This window comes from Puma concolor, chromosome C2 (genome assembly GCF_028749965.1).
Source record: "Puma concolor isolate L17-30 chromosome C2, mPumCon1.1.hap2, whole genome shotgun sequence".
NCBI classification, from domain to species: domain Eukaryota; kingdom Metazoa; phylum Chordata; class Mammalia; order Carnivora; family Felidae; genus Puma; species Puma concolor.
This window is the reverse complement of record NC_141675.1, coordinates 89,917,217-89,937,319: the sequence shown is the minus strand read 5'-3', so window position 1 is coordinate 89,937,319 and position 20,103 is coordinate 89,917,217. Positions and strand designations below refer to the sequence as shown.

Below are 20,103 nucleotides of genomic sequence, written 5' to 3'. Positions count from 1 at the left end.
AGCTGTGGGTGGGGAAGGTGAGACCCTGCCAAGAACTGAAAGAATCTTCTAAAGGACAGGAAAATGGTGGGAGCGCGCCACATCTCTGGGGAAGTGGCAAGTATGTGCTGGAAAGTGAGAGGCCTGGCAGGTGCCAGAAAGACTGAGTCACTAGTGACCTCAAGCCAGAAATACAGATGGATTAGAGCCGACCTATCCAATAAAGAAAGCCTTAGATAGCATCTTTGTGCACAGTTGGTGGGAATATAAAGTGGTATAGTCTCTGTATGGCAGTTCCTCAAAAAATTAAGCATAAAGTCACCATATGATTCAGTAATCCTACTTCTACATTTATACTCAAAAGAATTAAGAGCAGGGATATGAAAAGATTCTTGTATACCAGTGTTCATAGCAGCATCATGTACAATAGCCAAAAGATAGAAGCAACCCAAGTATCCAGATGAAAGGATAAACAAAATGTGGTCCATACACAATGGAATATTATTCAGCCTTAAAAAGGAAAGAAATTGATACATGCTACAACATGAATGACTCTTGAAGACATTATGCTAGGTGAAGTAAGTCAGTCACAAAGGACCAATACTGTATGAGCCCACTTATATGAATTACCTGGAGTAGACACATTCACAGAGAAAGTAGAATGATGGTTGCCAGGGCTAGAGCGGGGTAGGGAGGAATGGAGAGTTATTATTTAATGAGTATCAAGTTTCAGTTTTACAAGATAAAGAGTTCTGGAGATGGATGGTGGTTGTACAGCAATGTGAATCTATTTAATGCCACTGAACTTAAAAACTTTATATTTATTTTGCCACCACTACAAAAGCAAAAAACTAAGCTTCATCCATACAAGGACCTTCTGCAGAATGGGCTGGATTATGCCAATGTAATATAGACACAAGCCAAATATTCCTCTGGATGTAGCACAGTCCCAAAACATCTGAGTAGCCAGGCATCCTGGGTGCCTCTGCTGTCTGTTAGTGGGCAAAGGATGGGAGAGGGCCACATGGTCTCCCTGTATGCTGAGTGCGGAGTGTGGTATCTGAGACAAACTATTGGAATAGAGCCATCCTATAGTTGTGTGGTGTTTCTGCCTTTCGTCTGTCCTTTGGCTCAGCTCTTCCTCACTTAGAAAGGATATCCCCAGAGCCACCCACAGCCCTGGCCCAGCCATCCCCCACCCCTTGCCCTCTTTCTGCTGCAGCCTCAAAGGCAATGCCAGCCTTGGTTATAGGCCCTTGAGGGAAGTGTTGTTTTTGTGCATTGTTACAACTGGCTGCCACTGAAACTCTTAACATTTCTACCAATTGCTCCCCTAGCTTCTCGCTGATACCTGATAATAAGCCTTTCACAAGGACAGTGCCTTTCAATTACTAGTAGAGACGCACTCACTTAAATTCATACTAAAGAAAGAATGGACACATTTTTGAGAGCTTACACTTCCATTATATGTTTTAGCTCTCACCAATCCTGAATGATGCATAGGATTAGCCTTGTTTTATAGAAGACAACACTAAAGCTCAGAAAATTCCTCAGTGTCCCCAAGTCATCTGGCTTGTCAGTGGCTCTGCTAGCATTTAAAACATCTGACTACAGAGTCATGTTTTCACCCTAACTGACTGCTCTCCTTCCTTATTGAAGTATAGGAACTGAGGGTAAAAATCATTTCCAAGTGCCAGTTTGCTCATGAAAAGTACAGGACAAACAGCAAGAGTAGGGGGAGTGGGAAGGAGATGCTGCAGTGGTCATTCCATTTGATGTAGTACATTACAGCCTTTCCTAGGCTCAATCCACTTCTCCCTGTCCTTGTTTTCAGATAAGACTGTGTCTTTCTTAGGAGAGAGAGTTATATCTCTTTTTTAAAAAGGTCTATTTATTTTGAGAGAGAGAGAGAGAGAACCAGAGAGAGAGAAGGATAGAGAGAATCCCAAGCAGGTTCCATGCTGTCAGTGCAGAGCCGCACATGGGGCTCCATCCCATGAACCATGATATCATGACCCGAGCCAATACCAAGAGTCAGACAGTTAACCAACTAATGTGGTTAACCAGCTAACCAACTCATGTGTCCTGAGTTATACCTTCTAAAAGGCTCATGCTTTTAGAAATGTTTCCTCTGGAAAGGGGACAGATGTAGACAACAAAGAGAGCATGTAAGCAAGGGGCCATGAGGTTGCCTTATTACCCTGTAAATAGGTCTCTAGAGATGCATCTCATAGCCTTGTAATAAATCCTATTTTGTTTTCTCATCCCTACTCTGAGGAAAGGAGTGGGCAGTGGAACTGCCTAGTATCCTGGAATTGGTAGTCCACATAGGAAAACCAACTTGACCATGGCAAAGGCAGATGGACTGTCAGAAGCCTCAGACCTGCTTTGTTCTGTGCAACATGATCATCACACACAAGTGCTGAGAAAGGGGGTGATCCAGACAGGAAAGGGGGTGATCCAGACAGGAAAGGGAGTGTTCTCTCTCTCTCTCTCTCTCTCTCTCTCTCTCTCTCTCTCTCTCCCTTGCTTCTGTTCTCAATCAAGTGAGGGCCATTGGGAGGGGAGGAGTGGATTTAACCAGAAATTGGACAATTCTTGAGTCAGAGATCAAGCCAAAGCATGGAAATTCTTGTTTCTTGTTTTTTGGATTGCTGATTATGAGATTTAGTCAGGAAGGGCATCACAAATAGTGTGGTGTAGGAGGCTGGGTGGGGGGGTCGTTTTTCACCAGTGCTATTTTAAATTTTGTATTTTTATGATTCTTTGACTAAGGCTGACTTGAAACAAAATTTCAAGCACCGATTCTCTAAAAATTAAAGAATTAATTAAAAAATTATCTTGAATCAAAGCAGAAAGAGAGCTGTTGCATCTGTTACAGCTCCTGGGAATCTGCCCTTCTACAGTGAAGAGCAAGCACGCAAGTGGAGAAAATGGTTACCCACAGGGAAAGGTTGAAGGGCAGTGTAAAGGCCTGGAACAGATATGTTTCTATTCTGTAGATAGCATAAAGACATTTAAGGCAATAATAAATATAAATTATAGCTGTGAAAAATTAATGTAGCAAACTATTACCTGTCAGTAGCATTTAACTTAAATTTTGTGTTTATTAGAGCTTGAACGAGTTTTAAACAAATTCTTTAACTTTATTTGAAGGAAATGAATGAAGTAGTTATGGTCCTCAGTTCATCCTGCAGATGGCACTCTTTGAATAGTCTACATAGAAGCTGAGCTGAATGAGGAAAGGAGCCACAGTCCTGACCACCTGGCCGGGGACAGGCAGGTGGTGAGAGTCTGGGGCCAAGGATGTACCAGGGATCTGTCTCTATAGATCTTTCTAGTCCGAGATACTGAGATTTTCCATGCCCAAATAGAAGACCTGGGCACTAGTGGGAAACCCTCTGGTCCTGGTATGTACTTGACTCAAGTTGCTGATAAACTCATCACATGAAGAATAAATCAGTCCGTAGAGTAAATCAGATTTCAAAAGACACTTATTATATTTATATATATAAATAAATATACTACTGTGGCACAGTAGTCATTATCAGAAGTCTAAAACAAGCATACGGGCACCTGGGTGACTCAGTCATTTAAAAGTCCAACTTTGCCTCAGGTCATGATTTCACGGTCTGTGGCCCACATTGGGCTCTGTGCTGACAGCTCAGAGCCTGGAGCCTGCTTCAGATTCAGTATCACTGTCTCTTTCTGCCCTTTCCCCACTCATGCTCTGTCTCTCTCTTTCTCTTTCAAAAATAAATAAACATTAAATAACAGAAAAAAAATAAAAATAAACAAGCATAGGGTGGAGTTTCTGCCAATCACAGCATAACTGTCAGGGGGTAGATGTATCCATATCTTTCCAGGAGGTTGTATGGGGTTTGGTACTGTTATTTTGTCCTGAGATATTTGCTATCACTCAGTAGGAAAGTACTCAAGTGCCTGTGGTTTAGATAGCAGCTGTGCCTGCTCTGTGAGTGGTCTGCTTTATGACCTCATTATCTGAAATGCCAGACTTTCTGTAAGCTAGCTTAGTAAAAAAATTAGCAATCATTTACATTCAAATATATATTATCCAAAATCTCAAAGCACCAAATCACATTTAAGCAGCTAACCATATTAAATAGCACTAGTGTAACATTTTTGAAAGAACAGACCATTTAAAGAAAGATTTAAAGGAATATAAAAACATAGGCACAATTAAGTACTTCATTCAATAATCTCTGGTTAGTTGTTTATCTGACTCTTGCTTTATTCTCACATTTGAATAGAAAACACTTTAAAAAATTCATTCTGGGGGCACCTGGGTGGCTCAGTCAGTTGAGTGTCTTACTTTGGCTCAGGTTGTGAACTCGTGGCTCATGAGTTAAAGCCCCGCATTGGGCTCTGTGTGGCACAGAGCCTGGAGCCGGCTTCAGATTCTGTGTCTCCCTCTTTCTCTGCCCTCCCCTGCTCATGCTCTGTCTCTTTCCCTCTTGAAAATGAAATAAAAATTTTTAAAAATTAAAAAATAATTCTGAATCTTGGGGTCAAAATAGGCAAAAATGGAAAGAAAACATTTTAATAGCCCTATCAGTGACCTTACCCATAAAAGATATTCAAAGTAAACAGCTTAACCTACTGGAGCTCTAAGGGCAAGTAGAATAGGCAATTCATAGAGATAGAAAGCCCATGCCCTCAGAGTCAGACAGTGGTACTTATCAGTTCCCAAGCCTAATCAAGTCTGTGTTGGTCACCATGATAAATGAAAGAGATATAATAGTTTCTGTCTTGAAGGACTCATGATCCAAATAAAAACATGCAGGAAACATATCCTTTATTTTTAATTTTTAATTTTAAGTAGGCTCAAATTCACGACCCTGAGCTATAGAGTCGCATGCTCTACCAACTGAGCCAGCCAGGTGCCCCCATCGGCAGGAAACATATTCTAACTCTCTAAGAAGTCCCATAGTCTGAGAGGAGGCATAATCTTTATTCTTCTAGGGTTTTAAAGAAGCATTTCTAGTGAAACCATTAGTTCATTTGGTGATCCAGTAAATAGTCCTGCCTAGAAGATGGTGTAGTGATCTTTGGAGTACGTTCCATCTTTCTTTTCATCCCTGAGATGGTGACCAATTATAGCAACTGCAAATACAAGCAGGAAGAGAAGGTGGCAAAACTTCAATAGATGCTTTTTCACACTCTAACTTCTTAGATAAGATAAAAGTTTCTTTGGTAGAATAAAAAAATAGGAAGAAAGCCAAGAAAATGCAGAGAAATTAATGTCATGATGTGGGCAAGTGGAAGAATGTGAAAAAGCAGACAAATGAAATACAGTCTCCCCCTTTGGGTCTTGCATGACATTTGTCCCACTTGAGTATATTCAGGACATTCCCTCCATGAAGCGCCAGGGAAAAGTAGCATGAGCTGATGGGAGGGCTCTCATGACCGCTCTCAGGAAGAAGAAAGATATGTTATATTGTGGGTAACTCCCAACCATTGGTTTTTGAAGGTCACTTTATGTGGAAATTGAGAGGGGGTAGGAGGCAATATCTAAGGTAGTATAGCGAGCCTGCCAGGAACCTCTTATTAAGACCATGAATTGTCCCCCACTTCTGCTGCTTCCTGTATGGAACAAATGGCACATTCAGAAGAAAGTGAGACTGCATTCCCCATGACTTGAAGTTCTGGGTAGCAAACTGAAAGACTCAAAAGCGCAGGTGGTGTTTTTATCTTTTGTTCCATGTGATGGAAGTGACTATAGAAAAGAAGGGAGGCATTGAAAAACAAATGGCTGCCTATGTAGATGGTGTTTTAAAAAGTGTTCTGGAATATATCCTACACAGCCAGGATGATGGACTTCTGGCAAGAGGTGAGTGCATCTTATAAAGATTGGGAAAGATTGGGCAGAAAGCTTTGTTGATATATCTATAAAGAATTAAGTGAACTTTGCAGTGGAAGGAGAAAATTATCCCAGTAAAGCCCAAACCAGATATGTGGGGTACCACAGAGGTGACAGAGAAGCATCTTGTGAAGGAAATGCCCTTAGGTCACCTTAGTAGGAAAATACAAATATTTTGCCTGCAAAATGTATATACATATATCAAGAAAAGTCATATGTAACAAACAGTATACTTAAATTTTAATACAAGAATATAAATTATCAAACATTGCTGAGACTTTAGGGTATTTTAACCCATGGTTGCTTTTTTATGATCTGTCCAAAATCAGATGGTGACAGAAGAAAATTTTTTTTTTAAAGACTCATTCTAATTCTCATGAAGGTATATGAGAAAGAATCACATCTATATGAAATCTACAAACCTGAGGGTAGTAAACAATATGGAGAAGTAGTAGACATATGAGAAGGGGTGGGCGGAAATCCCTGACTGCTGCTAGAGAGGACCATGGTCTGCTCCATCGTATGGGGGATATGGAAATGCAGGTCTGATATGATTTCAATTCTGGTTCAAGGAAAACTATGGTAGTGAGGAGAGCCCTCAAATTTCCTGGCATCTCCCATAAGTTTTGTGAGATCTATACGTTGTTGAGAGTGGAGGATTCTACATGGGAGAGAGTGGATCATTGTAGAAAAGCTCAAAGGAGTGTAGGTTGTGTCTAGTCTCAAGAACTTTGACCTTTAGATGAAAGGGTCTAGACTTTGCTCTTAGAACAGAGAGAAATATTAATGTCTTTTGAGTAATGATATAAATTAAAATATAGTTGACTTTTGAACAATTTAGTAGGTTAGACACCAGCACCTGCATAGTCAAAAATCTGCACATAACTTTTTTACTCCCCCCAAACTTAACTGCTAATAGCCTGTTGTTGAAAAGAAGCTTTACAGTTAACTAATACATATTTTTCTGTTTTGTGTATTACATGCTGTACTCTTACAATAAAGTAAGCTGAGGAAAAGAAAATGTTAATAAAACCATAAAGAAAAGAAAATACATTTGCAGTACTGTACTGTATTTATTTAAACATGTAAATGGACCCACACAGTTTAAGTTCATGTTAATCAATGGTTAACTGTATAATCTCTAAACCAGAGAAATAAAGATTTCTCTATCCACTGGTTATTTAAATCATATGTTTTATTGTGCCTAATTTGAGAAAATATATATTCAAAAGGATATTGAAAAACCATACTGTGATTGTCAGAAGATTGCTGGGATAGTGAAGTTGAAGTAACTGTATATATTCAGTCTTGAGTAAATAATGTTTTATGGAAGGCAGGTGTTTGAAGTCTTCCTGTTAGAAGACATAAGGGTGGAAGGGATAGTGAAGCCAATTTTAGCTTAATTCAGGTATAACTTCTAACCCATGGTTGCTTTTTTATGAGCTGTCCAAAATCAGAATGATGCTGTGTGCTTCATATCACTGGAGGTTTTCCAGGAGAGGTGACCCTTTATTCCCTTAGGATATAAACATCCTCAAGTCCTTCCTACCTTAAAAACAACAACAAAAGAATAAAAAGAAACTTAGACTTTGAGAGAAGAGTCTATATTTGCCATCTCTACTTCCTCACCTCCTAGATGCCCTTTGACCCCTGCCATTGGACTTCTGTTTCCTCTGGGCAACTGAGGTTAATTTTACCAAAGTCTTCCTTCTTTCAAATATTAATTTGAATATATTTGAATATTTGAAAATATTAATTTGAATATTAATATTCAAATATTAATTGGTCTTCATGAAGCATTTGACCATGTTGACCACCTCCTCCCTTTTAAATTCTCTTCTCCCATCTTTTCCATGACATCATGCGCTCTTGGTTTCCTTATGTCATTCTGGTTGGTGCTTCTTAGACTCTTCTTCCTTTCCCCCAGGATTTCCTCAGACTGGCTCTTCTCACTGTACACTCCATGCATGATTTTATACTCTTTCCTAGCCTCAGCTGTCACCCCTAGTCTGATGGCTCCAAATCCTTGTCTTGTCTCTGACTTCACCCTTGAACAACCTATTCACAAACTCATTGACTCTCTGGACACCTCCACTTTGATTTCTCAGATGGTTCTCAAACCCACTGTATCCCAAATTTATTTTATCATCTCCTATCCCTTCTAGGTACGCTCTTGCTTCTGTGTTCCCCATACCAGTAAAGGGTACCAACTGCTCAGTTTCTCAAGCCAAAAACTTGGGAGTCATTCTTGACTCCTCCTTTGCTGTCACCTTCATGAGTCTATTGCAAGGTACTACTGATGCCACTACCTCTTTATGTGTCCCTTCCCTTTCATCTCCATTGCCACTGCCTGAGATCAAAATCTCATTATCTCTTGCTTGGTTTATTGCATTATCCTCCTTTCCCTGACTCCAGTCGTTGTTGCCTTAAATCCTTTCCCTCACTGCCACAAGAGTGGTTTTCCTAAAATGCACACCTCATCATGCTACTCCATCAGTTACGGAACTCATAGATGGCTTCCCATTAGGATAAAGTTCAAACTATCAGTATCATAAACCTTTTATGATGTGGCTACTGCCTCTCTGGCTTTATCTTTTACCCTTCATGGGCTCCCTCTACCCCACCCTATACTTCTGCTGTCCTGTTATGAACCTGAATATGCCATGCTCCCAAGTTTCAGTGCTATTTGCCCTTTCATCACTCCCATTTATTTAAGTCGGACGTCCCCTGATAAACTTCTATTCATCTTTAAACACTCATCTCAAGTATCATCTCTTCTAGGAAGAGGTGGCCTCCATTGTTTGTGTTGAATGCCCCTTTGCTAGGATCCACTTTCTTTTGGTCACATCCCTGTCATGGTAGTTATCACACAGTGTCATAATTAATTTTATGCCAGCCTCATTCCTCAGCTGGACTGTGACCTTCCTTAGAAAAGGAATTTTGTCTCATTAGTCTTTTTATCTCAGTGCCCATCGCAGTGGGCCTAACATGCAATTGGCACTTGAACAAGTAAATGAATGGTACAGAGAGGATTACTTTGTAGGGTGGATATCAAGTCAGGATATCCCTGAGATCCCTTCCAATTATAAAAATGACAAATGGAAGAGAAGTGGATTAGATGAACATTCATAAGAAGATAAACCCAAGAACCATATAGCCTGGGGCCTGAGAGCCACCCTGTTAGAATTACTGAGACTGTTCCGAGCTAGGATCAACCTGGACAGCCCTAGCCCAGGATCTGACACTTGGGAAGTAGCATTTTTTGAGTCAAATTTTGAGTGAGTTTTTTAGACTCTAATGGTTTTTTTTAATTGAAAAAAAAAAAAACTAAAAAATTATTTCAGATGAACCAATCTTGACAAGAGGATATGGTAATCCTTACTATGTGTATTTCCCCAGCCCCACTAAGTTTCCATGATTTTTCCAGCTGGGATAGCTACCATCACACCATACCTTTAACCCTCTTCCTCTGCTAGTTTATATGTAGTGAAGTTCTTTTCCTCTTGCAAAAATTCTCCTTTTTGAGAGATGAATGATATTGGCCTTTTTCAGAAGGATTTTAAAGGCAACAAAAAGTAAATTAGACAAAAGAAGTATACTGACTACTGATTTTGTGTTCAGTATATTAATTTTAAGTTCAAAACAAGTCATCTAGTCATACTTATTTTCATTCAGTGTATCATGTTCATTGATAGACATTTTTTGCTGCTTCCTGTTGAAGAGACCCTAATACCAACAACAATCATGACAGTAGCATAACACTTACTGAGTCCTCTCTGTGTGCTGGACATTGTTCTAATTATTTTTCTTATATTCCTCATAACTTCAGTGTACTTCTTATAATCCTCATAACTTCAGTGAGTTAGGTATTTCTTTCTTTTTCAATATTTTTTATTCAAGTATAATTCACATGCAGTCTTATTTTAGTTTTAGGTGTACAATGTAATAATTCAGCAATTCTGTACATTTTTCAGTGCTCATAAATATAAGTTTCTATTAGTCTCCTTTATCTATTCCACCCATCTCCCCACCCACCTCCCTTCCAGCAACCATCAGTTTAGTCTCTGTATTTAAGAGTCCATTCTTTTGTCTCTTTTTTTTTCCTTTTTTTCATTGATTTTGCTTCTTAAATTCCACATGTGAGTACAATCATACAGTATTTTTTCCAGACTGACTTCTCTCATTTAGCATTATACCTTCTAGTTTCATCTATGTTGTTGTAAATGGCAAGATTTCGTTCTTTTTTAGGGCCAAGTAATATTCCATTTTATATATTAATATTATATATTAAAATTCCATTAAGAGTCTTTAAAATATATTTTAATGTATATTAATATTCCATATAATAATATGGGTTTGGGTTACTTCCGTATCTTGGCTAGTGTGAATAATGCTGCAATAAATATAGGGGTGTGTATATCTTTTTGAATTAGTGTTTCTATTTTATTTGGATAAATACCCAGTAGTGGAATTACTGGATCATATGGTAATTCTACTTTTGATTTTTTGAGGATCCTCCACACTATTTTTCATAGTGGATACACCAGTCTGCATTTGCACCAACAGTGCACAAGAGTTCTTTTTTCTCCACATCCTTGCCAACACTTCGTGTTTCTTATGTTTTTTATTTTAGCCATTCTGACAGGTATAAAGTGGTTTTTGTGGTCCTTGTGGTTTCAATTTGTGTTTCCCTGATGATTAGTGATGTTGAGCATCTTTTCATGTATCTGTTGGCCATTTGTATGTTTTCTTTGGAAAAATATGTATTCAGGTCCTCTGCTCATTTTTTAACTGGATTATTTGGGGTTTTTTTTGGGGGGGTGTTGAGTTGTATAACTTTTTATATATTTTGCATATTAATTCCTCATTAGATATATAATTTGCAAATATCCTCTCTCATTCAGTAGGTTGCTTGTTTGTTTTGTTGACGTTTTCCTTCACTGTGCAAAGCTTTTAATTTGGTGTGGTACCAGTAGTTGAATTTTGCTTTTGTTTCCCTTACTTGAGGAAACATGTTTAGAAAAATGTTTCTATAGCCAATGTCAAAAGAATTACTGCCTATGATTTCTTCTAAGAGTTTTATGGTTTCAGTTCTCACATATAATCCATTTCGAATTTATTTTTATATGTGGTATAAGGAAGTGGCCCAGTGTCATTCTTTTGCATGTAGCTGTCCAGTTTTCCCAGAACCAGTTGTTGAAAAGACTGTTTTTTCCCTTTATATATTCACCTGAAGTGGGGCTCATGTTCACCTGAAGCAGGGCACGAGTTCACCCGATGTGGGACGCGAACTCGCAAACTATGAGATCATGACCTGAGCCAAAGTCAGATGCTTAACTGACTGAGCTACCCAGGCACCCCTTCATTTCCATTTTCTAGCACAGACTGGTGGACTACACTTTTGTCTCTTTCCTTTCATCTTTTGCTCAGGTCCGACTATCACTAACTAAACGTTTTGGTTTCCCAAATCAACTCCCCTTGATAGCTACCCAAGCCCATTTGAGAGTTCCCTCTCAGCTGTGATTTCCTATCTATTGGGATGTATGGTATAGTGAAGAGAAGCGTAGCATTTAGAATCAATCTGTTCTTTCCTTTTATTGGCTTTGCACCAGTCACTTAATTTTTCTGAGCCTCAGTAACCTTCTCTAAAATGGAGATAGTGACACCTACCCTGAAGAGTGATATGACAGTTAGAAATAACATATGGAGGGCACCTGGGTGGCTCAGTCAGTTAAGCATCCACCTCTTGATCTCGGCTCAAGTCATGATCTCACTGTTTGTGGGTTTGAGCCCCTCATCGTGCTCTGTCCTGACAGTATGGAGCCTGCTTGGGATTCTGTCTCTCCCTCTCTCTGCCCCTCCCCACCCCTCTCAAAATAAATGAATAGCTTAAAAAAAAAAAAAGAAAGAAAGGACCTATGGCAAGTATGTAATAGAGAATTTGGTTCATAGGAGGTGCTTGATGAATAGTGGCCTTTGTGGCAGCAGTGGTCGCCATGGTAGTGTGGGTGATAGGATACATCTAAGCCTCATTCCCTTCCCTAGCTTATCAAGTACCCTGCTGTCATCTCTCAAGACTCAGCTTGGTGGGGTCTGCTTAACTATGTTGGAAAGTGTAGGTCTATCCTTTGAAGTGGCCAGATGCAAGGGGACAGATCAGCTATGGGTACTGAGAAGTCTGACCCTCAGGTTAAACATTATGGAAGAAATGGCCATCTAATATGACCAGTCAGAACCAAGGTAGCAAATGGCATAAACGTGCATTCTGCCTGTGGTTGATAGATACGGGGTACCCAGCACTGGGTATCCAGGAGCGAATGTGTTCAGAGATCCAAAGAGGAGAATGGACAGTTTGCAAGGCTCTAGCCACTAGGCTGCAAGTTGGAGGCAAGGTTACTGGGACACCAGTAAGGAAGGGCTGACTCCTAGGGACAGGACAAAGTCTAGTTATCAAAACGGGGCACCAGGGCAGGGCTAGATGGTTGCCAAGAGGACCTGATTTGTAGGTCTTTTGGTGAGATGTGTGATTCCATTTTATTTCTGTAACTGGGCTGGAGCTGAGCTTGTCATGGGGCCCCAGAAAAGGGAGAAGGAGGAAAAGAAAGACTGAGCACCAAGTGAGAGCACTCTCTACTCTAATGAATTCTCTGACTCAGTGCCCTCCTTACAAGGGTACCAAGAGTGTAACCACTAGAGTTTCACAATGTGACAGCATATTTACCATGCACAGTAACAACAACACAGGGAAGAGAAGAATAAAGTTACTGTCTCTCAGAAAGAACTGACATGGTTTAGAAAGGAAACAGGGAAGGCTGTTCCAGAGGAAAGCTCTTCTGTCTGCCCAGTATTGATTCTGAAAGCAAACCATTTATTATCATGTCTTCCAATAATTAATTTCAGCACAGGTCAACCTGCCCAGGTGAAGAGAAACCAAATTGATTTCCTTTCTCTTCCCTCTTCTTTCCATTTCTGTGACACCCTGAGCAGAGTGGGCCTCAGAAGCGTGCTTGCCGCCCTAGAAGCCAGCTCTGGCTGGGCTGAAAGTTAGAGGGAGTGCTGATGGATTTGCATACAGGGGATAAAAATATTTTGAAACGTATCTGCAAGCTTCAAAGAATGAGTAATAATAATAAATGCCATTTATGTAACACATGACTTTACAAGGAATATTTCATTTAATCTTTGAAATCACTCTACAGAGTAGATGTTAATTCATCCTCATTTTCCCAATGAAGAATCAAGCCCAAAGAAGACCATTCAAGTGCAGGAGGCAAGATTTGAACCCAGGCAGGCTCACCCCAAAGCCCACACTTATACCCCATTGGAGTATGGGAAAAACTGAGCTGATTTAATGATCCTTTTGGGAATTTATTTATATTCTTTATTTTTTTTTTAATTTTTAATGTTTATTTTTGAAGGAGAGAGACAGAGTGTGAGTGGGGGAGGGGCAGAGAGCGAGGGAGACACAGAATCTGAAGCAGGCTCCAGGCTCTGAGCTGTCAGCACAGAGCCCAACGCAGGGCTCGAACTCACGAACCCCAAGATCATGACCTGAGCCAAAGTCGGACACTCAACTGACTGAGCCACCCAGGCACCCCTATATTCTTTATTTTTAATTACAAAATCACACATATTTAATATAGAAAAGCAGACAAACAAGTAGGAACAAAAATAGTCTACCCACTCAGTTGTCTAACAGTTGCTAAGACATTGGTGTTTATTCTTCCAGATATTTTTCTCTATATAGAGTATGTGGGTATGTTGATCAATGCTAGCTATCACTATGGTATTGCAGATTACCGTGGTAGTCTACAATGTTATTTTTTTTTTTCTGGTGAAGTCTCTAATATTAAGACTTCTTACTCTTCCCCAGATTCAAATAATTTATAATTATAGACTATTTAAACCAGGTACACATATACATATGTAAAGAGAAGCAAAATAAGCACTGAAAAGGGAGGGCTGGGTTTAAGCCAAGGATTCAGAATCTTCTCCCAAGAAAAACCTTCAGAAAATGGCAATTTATGAATGCCCTCCAAGCCTTTCCTGTTCCCCACAGTAGATGCCTATACATTACAATGCCTTGAGGACTTTCTTTTTTCTTTTTTCTTTTTTTTTAATGTTTATTTTTGAGAGAGAGACAGACAGACAGACAGAGTGCAAGCAGGGGAGGCACAGAGAGAGAGGGAGACATAGAATCTGGAGCAGGCTCCAGGCTCTGAGCTGATAGCTCAGAGCCCAAAGTGGGGCTTGACCTCACGAACCAGGAGATCATGACCTGAGCTAAAGTCAGACACTCAACCGACTGAACCACCCAGGTGCCCCCCTTGAGGACTTTCTGAGTCCTTAAAACCTGGCTGTGGTAGAGGGTGGTGACTGTGGTGTGGGTTGTGGAGGCGTGGGGGGGCACTTCAAAACAGTAGCCTTTGTAGCCTCTTTCCCCCTCCTCTTTCCCCCTCCTCTTTCCTTCTCCTTCGCTCCTCCCTCCTCCTCTTTGTTTCCCCTTCATGTCTGTCCCATCTTCTCCTGGGACACACTTTCCTGAAATAGGGATTCTAGTCAGGGTGCAGGATACAGTGCGTAGCTCTGGTCCAAGAGTACTTTCAGGTAGGCAGTGTTTTCCAGGACCCCTGAGAGCTCCGTGAGGTAAACACTCCTTTGCTGCGGCATTTGGGGTGTTGGAACAAATCAGAAGCATCTGGGCTGAAGGGTAAGGGCTTCTGAGAACTTGCTGGTAGACGGGGCAGCTGGGGCAGGTAACAAGTACCAGGAACCAGTGCCTAAGAGCCTCTGAGGGGCTTCAGGCTGTATGTTACACAAACCAAAAAATAAAACACATATCACCAACAAGAATAACCCACCAAGCAGATAAATCTTTTTTTTTTTTTTTTCCCTCTGCCAGTGAGCAACTGGAGGCATTTTCATGAACTAATTTTATTTGGAATACATTTTTAAAAGGAGAAAAGTCCACTGCCAAGTTCTAACAGGAACAAAGCATTACATCTGAGTTATTCCACCTGGAAAGAAAGGCATGTTTGGGACAGAGGGAGCTGAACTCTTGTGGTATCCTATAGTATCAGGGGACATACAAGCCTCATTGGGATCGGCTTTGTTTGTCTTGGGATACACAGCAAATGCCCAGCCAGCCCAGGGCATGCCCTTTGGGTTTCAGAGACTAGTGCAGCTGTCCCACTACATTCTAGATGCTGACAGCCCTAAACACTGGCAACCTCAGCTTTAATTACATATCTCCATGGTGTTTCACACTGTGGGCTATTTTGTACAATATATCTGAGTTTCAACAATGCCAAGTATGGCTCGAAATAACTCTAGTGGACGTTAGTCCATCATATGCTTAGAATTTGAAAATAACATCGAGGGAAGGGGGCAGTGAGGCTAAAAAGAGAACTCCAATTCCATGTGATAGACATGTTTCAGTTTTCTTCTTTATGAGGCTTGGACTCTGCCTAAAATTATGGACTCTTTAGTTTCTTGGGAATTCACAAGGTCAGTCTGATTTGCTTGTTAAAATACAGCTACAGAGGAGAGTGTTATTTAGACGCAAATCTTGGGTCTGACCCACCCATAGTTGTCACTCTGATAAAAGTTTTACAAGTTTATGAAGTTAGAAGGGTTTGAGGTTCTTTTTCCAAGAAATTACATTCCATCATGGCTTCAGGTGGCCAGATGATTTGGCTGCATGATGCTGACACAGGTTAATTTCCTAGATTCTCTTTCCTTAGTCAATGCCTTACATGAAGGCCAGTTAATAATTAGTACCATTATCTCCCCATCAGTTAAATAGGAGTTACAGATTCTTCCTCCCTTCTTCCTTATGGGAGGCAAAAGATCTAGTGAGAAGGGTTCAGGGATTGGAACGCCTGGGTTAGAAGGCCTAGACCTACTCCAGCTGCACATGTAGGTCACTTAACCTTGCCAAACCTCATATCTACATCCATAAAATGGGAACAATATTTATTCCATCATAGTCAAAGTAGGCATTAAATGAAATAACGTACTTAAAAGCACGTAAAGTCTAGAGCAGAGAGCAGATGTAAATTATCATCATTATTATTTGGGGGATATAGTGACAGTAGATGAGATCATGTCTGGAACACACTTAGAAAAGAGGAACTAAAGATATAGAAAAGATTGATGATATTGCCCCATACTGGGTGTCTCCCAAGAGAGAGAATGTGCTGACTAGTCTCTGAGTTTAACTGAACTCTTCATGCCCCAGGCTTCTTACACTGTTTAAGGGCCAGGATCCCATGCAGAGCAGGGGTTAGCAGGGGAGACTTTCCACATCCTAAAGCTAAAGCTGTTGATTTAATGAGCTTTGTTCTGATGTTTATATAAGTATAGATCTGTGAGACTTTGGGGTCAAAAGTGGATTTTGGAAGTGAAAATGGAAACAGCATGATGCTTTGTATATAGCGTACTCTGGCCACTTATCTTACCTGCCCTTCTAACCAGAGAGAACAGAGAAGCCCTGCTCCCAGTGACCTGCTCAGCAGCGAGCAGTACTGCCCCCAATGCATGCCCGCCCCTCCCAGAGAGCCCTGTAGGTCTACTGTGGCTCTAGCACCCACCTTTTTGGGACTCAGTGAGATTATTTGTGACCTGCTAGACCCCGTCTCCTAGCTGGCTTGCTGCTCTTCATTGTGTCACTATCCACATAACCCCATTGCTTAACTTGCCCCTTGTAGCACTGAGGGTGAGTTTGCATGGAATTTCTTGCTGAGGCTTTCATAACTCTGAGGATTATGGGCACAGGCTAGGGTCATAGAAGATAGCTCTTGGCCTGTGAAAGTTGGGACCATTCAAGGGCTCCAGATGATGCAGTGAATGATGGGAGGTGAACCCGAACCTCATGATCCCTGTCTCACAGTCCCGTCTGCAGCTACTTGGATTCTGCGCTTTCCTTTGACAGTCCTGTGCGGGGAAACGTTGATCTCCCACAGCCTCTCTCAACCAACTGAGGAAATGCTCCAATGGGTGAGCCTCTTCACGTAAATTCCTCAGGCTAGGAAATGGGAAGAACATGTTGTTTTCTCTTTGAAAGTAGGCCCGGGTCTTGGCCCACAGTCTGCGGTGGACAGTCCTTGGTGGATAGATGGTGTCTCTTCTGACCTCGAATAAGTATCCGAATACGGCCCTGTTTCAGAAGGGGATGCAGGTAGCCCCAATCCTAGTGTAGGTCTCCTTCCTTTGTCCCTCCTGCCACCTTCACACCTCTCCCACACCACAAGGTAACGGTCTGCGGCTTGTCCCACAGAGACCGGGGAACTGAGTTCTCTGACTCCTGAACTGTGCTTCTCCAAAGACAGATGACTTTTCCTCCTGGAGAGCCCTTAGCCACCCCTGCTATGTACCCCCAGCGAGCTTTCAATATTCAACCGTGACTCAAAGGAGAAACCCTCAGGACTCTCTTAGCTCCCTGCCAAAGCCCCTCATGTCATCCTGACCTCCTAATCTGGACATTTGCCCAAGCCATTCCCATGCCTGGTAGATTTCCTCCCCTTTGCCTTCACACTTTAGACTTTAAAACTGGCTCCAAAATTGACCTCCTTCTGAAAACTTCTCCAGGCTTATCCATCTTACCCAATCATGTTGTTACTGGTGTGCCCTCAGCATTATATCACTACTTTGTACCTCTGTCACACCTCATTTCTTTTGTGTCCTTGGACAGTGAACTCTTCTACATAATTTAATTTCATAGAGAACCAAGGCTTAACCCTAAGTGCTTTGTGCTACAACTTTACATTTCACATTTATTGATGGTAAACTTTCTGAAATATAGTATAAACTCTCCCTTCCTTGTATATAAAGCATTCCGAATATAATTCACTTTTTTTTTTTTTTTTTGGATGCTTTAGGGACATGGCAATGTTCACTAATTCCAGTCATGAGTAGAGACACCCCCAGGGCCATGCAGAGGCTAATGTTTTCCTTTCCCTCCTCACTGAGGGTTTTTCCTAACACTGCAGTAGCCTTCCGGGGGCAGGGGGGTATGATCAGGGAATTCGGCCCCTCAAGCAGTATGTGTCACTCCCTGTGGGCCCTGGAGCAGTCCTGTGGCTAACAGTCATATTTCTCCTGAATGATGATGATGATGATTTTTTTTTAATTTTTTATTATTATTATTTATTTTGAGAGAGAAGAGAGAGAGATTGTGTGTGTGTGTCTGTGTGACTGGGGGAAGGGCAGAGGGAGAGGGAGACACAATCTGAATCAGGCTCCAGAGCTGTCAGCACAGAGCCCAACAAGCCGTGAGATCATGACCTGAGCCATGGTCAGACACTCAACCGACTAAGCCACCCAGGTGCCCTGATGATGATGATGATGATTTTAATGGTACACCTGCAGAAGGTGAGATGCAAGCAACTTAGGCTTTCTAAAGTCACCAAAATCCCAGTCCTAGAATGGACTAGTGAGACTGGAAGAGGGAAGATGATTCTAGAACTGAATCTCTCCTGTTACTGCTTTCACTTATGCGTCATACTATCTTTATTTTGATGATTTTTATTTAAAGGGCTCCAAGCATTATTTCAATCCACACCAGCTTGTCAGTTTCATAGACAGCAGCATCCAAAGACTGACTCCTGCCTGTCAGTGTGCAGCTGTCAGCTCATGCCACGGGCATTAAATGGCTTTGATATTTATATGATGGTGATGGGGAAGTCTTTCAACCAAACCATACGGCCCTATTCCAGACAGAGGCTCTTGGGGGTATTGTCCAAAAGCCTGTTTCACTTTTAAGTATTTTCAAATTTGACATGTCTCTTACTTCTGACTGCTGAGGAAAACAACTCAGGGTCATGGGTAGTTGATGCTGGCATTGTGCCCAGGGAGAATAATTTCTAGGACTTCATAGGTGATTATTTTTAACTGGATCTTTTTTGCACATATATGCCATGCCAAAATCATGTTACTTCTAAGCTATGATAAGCAATGTCATAAAGACCAAACTGAGAAAGATGACATCTCTGACTAGGGTTGCAGAGAGATTTTACATTTTTTGTAATTATATATTTCACTGTGGTTGGTCTAACATTAGTGTCTTCAGGATCCAGAGCTAGGAAATGCACCCATCTCTAAGCTAAATACATGGGTAATGAGGGGGCGCCTGGGTGGCTCAGTCAGTTGAGCCTCTGACTCTTGATTTTAGCTCAGGTCGTGATCTCACAGTTTCATTGGTTTGAGCCCCACATCAGGCGTGGAGCCTGCCTGAGATTCTCCCTGTCTCTCTGCCCCTTCTCTGTGCTTACTCTCTCTGTCTCTCTCAAAATAAATAAATAAACTTTAAATTACAAATATATTGTAATTGAATCTATTTATATTTCTAAATATAGTTGGTTCACAAAAATATATTAGATCTTTATCTTTTCCCTTAAAATTTCTTTTATTTGGTATTTTTCATATTTTGAAAGAGATTCCTGTTTGTTGTAATAACAAGTGAAATATTGCAAAGATATATATAAATAGAAATGCTAATTATCTCTTTACTCCTACTTCCCAATCCCTCCCTTCCAAGGTAATCACAGTTATCTTGCACATCTTTCTTGTTACACATACAAAAATGAGCAAATGTATATAGTTATAAAAATTTGTTTATTTTTTGTTGTAATTTCTAAGAATGCATATATTATTTTTATACTTTGGCTTTTCCATTTTTTTTGTTTATGAAATTAACACATGTTCATCATAGGATGTGGAAAACAAGAAAATAGTGGAAAAGAAAAATCATTCCTAATATCACTTAGAGATAATTATATATAAACTATTAATGTTTATTGGCAAATTTCTATTTAGCACAGCAGAGTGCAAAGAGCATTTTGCTTGGGGTGAAACGAATGCAAATTCCAGACCAGTATCTGCCATTCACCAGCTGTGGGAGCTTGCTCAAGTTTTTTTTTTTTTTTTTTCTTTCCAAAGCTCACTTTTCTTATCTGTAATTTAAGATAATGACATAATCTACCACATGTAATAATGTTTGTAAGTGGATCCAAAACTAGCAGCCATCATGATCAGTGGTAGTTTTTTTGATAGATAGACAGACAGACAGACAGACAGACCATATGTTGGTTTACCTTCCTTCTTCATTTAATCTTACATTAGGAACACTTGCTCAGATCACCGAATAGTCTTCAAGACATAATTGTAATGACTGCATCATGTGGCTGTACCATAATGTGGTGAACCAATCTCCTATTATTGAACATTTTGGTTATGTCTACACA

The 20,103-nt window shown here is 40.7% G+C and overlaps 1 protein-coding gene across 20 annotated transcripts in view; it reads left to right on the top strand.

The window, feature by feature from the left end:
• The window catches only part of KALRN (kalirin RhoGEF kinase), a 671,367-nt gene that overhangs the window by 312,263 nt on the left and 339,001 nt on the right, over window positions 1-20,103 (top strand). The gene's annotated exons all lie outside the window — the stretch shown is intronic.